At 42.6% G+C, this 2,104-nt stretch overlaps 1 non-coding gene across 1 annotated transcript; it reads left to right on the forward strand.

Moving 5' to 3' along the window:
- Nucleotides 1-201: 201 nt before the first annotated feature.
- On the forward strand, nucleotides 202-309 carry LOC128043986 (U6 spliceosomal RNA). The gene has a single exon (XR_008198983.1). It is a non-coding gene; the product is annotated as a U6 spliceosomal RNA (small nuclear RNA).
- Nucleotides 310-2,104: the final 1,795 nt, after the last annotated feature.

A 2,104-nucleotide genomic window follows, 5' to 3' on the forward strand; every position in this document is an offset into this window, starting at 1 on the left:
AGCTACAGCAGAGACAGGTTCAATCCCTGAGTCAGGAAGATTTCCCTGGAGAAGGGCATGGCAACCCACTCCAGTATTCTTGCCTTGAGAATCCCATGGGCAGAGGAGCCTGATGGGCTACAGTCCATGGGGTCGCAAAGAGTTGGACACGACTGAAGCAACTTAGCACACACACGTAGTAAATAAAAAGATACACATGGAATGCTCGCTTTGGCAGCACATATACTAAAATTGGGGCAATACAGAGAAGATTAGCTATGGCCCCTGCACAAGGATGAAACGCAAATTCGTGAAGTGTTCCATATTTTTAGTCAGAAAGAAAAACACCAATATAGTATATTAACGCATATATATGGAATTTAGAAAGATGGTAACAATGACCCTATATGCGAGACAGCAAAAGAGACACAGATGTAAAGAACAGTCTTTTGGACTCTGGGAGAAGGCGAGGGTGGGATGATTTGAAAGAACAGCATTGAAACATGTATATTATCATATGTGAAACAGATCGCCAGTCCAGGTTTGATGCATGAGACAGGGTGCTCAGGGCCGGTGCACTGGGATGACCCTGAGGGATGGGATGGGGAGGGAGGTGGGAGAGGGGTTCAGGATGGGGAACACATGTACACCCATGGCTGATTCATGCCAATATATGGCAAAAACCACTACAATATTGTAAAGTAATTGGCTTCCGATTAAAATACATAATTTTTTTAAAAAGACTTCAGTGGAGGAAGCAACTGCAGATGTGGTGGAAACAGGAAGAGAACTAGAATTAGAAGTGGAGCCTGAAGATGATACAATTTTCATGGATGAGCAGAGAAAGTGGTTTCTTGAGATGGAAACTACTCCTCGTGCAGATGCTTTGGAGATTGTTGAAATGACAACAAATGATTTAGAATATTACATAAACCCAATTGATAAAGCAGCGGCAGGGTTTGAGCAGATTGACTCCACTTTGGAAGAAGTTCTCTAAGTAAAATGCTATTAGAGTTGCATGCTGTGGGGAAATCATGTGTAGAAGGAAGAGTCAATCAATGTGGCAAAATTCATCACTGTCTTGTTTTAAGAATTTGCGATAGCCACTCCAGTCTTCCGCAATCACCCTGATCAGTCAGCAGCCATCAACAATGAGGCAAGATCCTCCATCAGCAAAAAGGTGGTGACTCGCTGAGATGATGGTTAGCATTTTTAGCAGTGAAGTATTTTTTAAGTATATACATTGCTTTTTAGAAAGATGCTATTGCACACTAATAGACTACAGTATAGTGTAAACGTAACTTATATATGTGGCTCAGCTGGTAAAGAATCCTCCTGTAATGCGGGAGGCCTGGGTTTGATCCCTGGGTTGGGAAGATGCCCTGGAGAAGGGAAAGGCTACCCACTCCAGTATTCTGGCCTGGAGAATTCTATGGACTATAGTCCATGGGGTCGCAAAGAGTTGGACATGACTGAGGAACTTTCACTTTCACTTTTAACTTATATATGCACTGGGAAACCAAAAACTTCGTCTGACTCACTTTACTGTAATATCCGCTTTGTTTTGGTGGTCCAAAACCAAACCCACAATATCTCCGAAGTACGCCTGTACCTGTGAGTGAAACTGCTGAGTCATATGGTAATTCTATATTTACCTTTTTGAGGAACTGTCAAACTGTTTTCCACAGTGGCTGCTGCGTTTTACATACCCGTCAGCAATGTACTAAGGTTCCAAATTCTCCATATCCTCACTGGCATTTAGTTTTCCTTTTTTGGAAAAATTATAGCCATCCTAGTAGGTGCGAAGTGATTTTGATTTGCATTTCCTAATGGCTAAGGATACTCAGTATCATTTCATTTGCTTATTGTCTGTTTGTATATCTTCTTTGGAGAAATGTCTCACCAAGTCCTCTGCCCATCGTTTTAATGGCTGTTGCTGTTGTTCAGTCACTGAGTCCTGTCCAACCCTTTGTTACCCCATGGACCGCAGCACACCAGGCTTCCCTCTCCTTCACTATCTCCCAGAGACTGTTGAAACTCATGTCCATTGAGTCAGTGATGCTATCTAGCCATCTCATCTTCTGCTGCCCTTTTTTCCTTTTGCCTTCAATCATTCCCAGTATCA

The sequence above is a fragment of the Budorcas taxicolor genome, chromosome 2, assembly GCF_023091745.1.
Source record: "Budorcas taxicolor isolate Tak-1 chromosome 2, Takin1.1, whole genome shotgun sequence".
In the NCBI taxonomy this organism is placed as follows: domain Eukaryota; kingdom Metazoa; phylum Chordata; class Mammalia; order Artiodactyla; family Bovidae; genus Budorcas; species Budorcas taxicolor.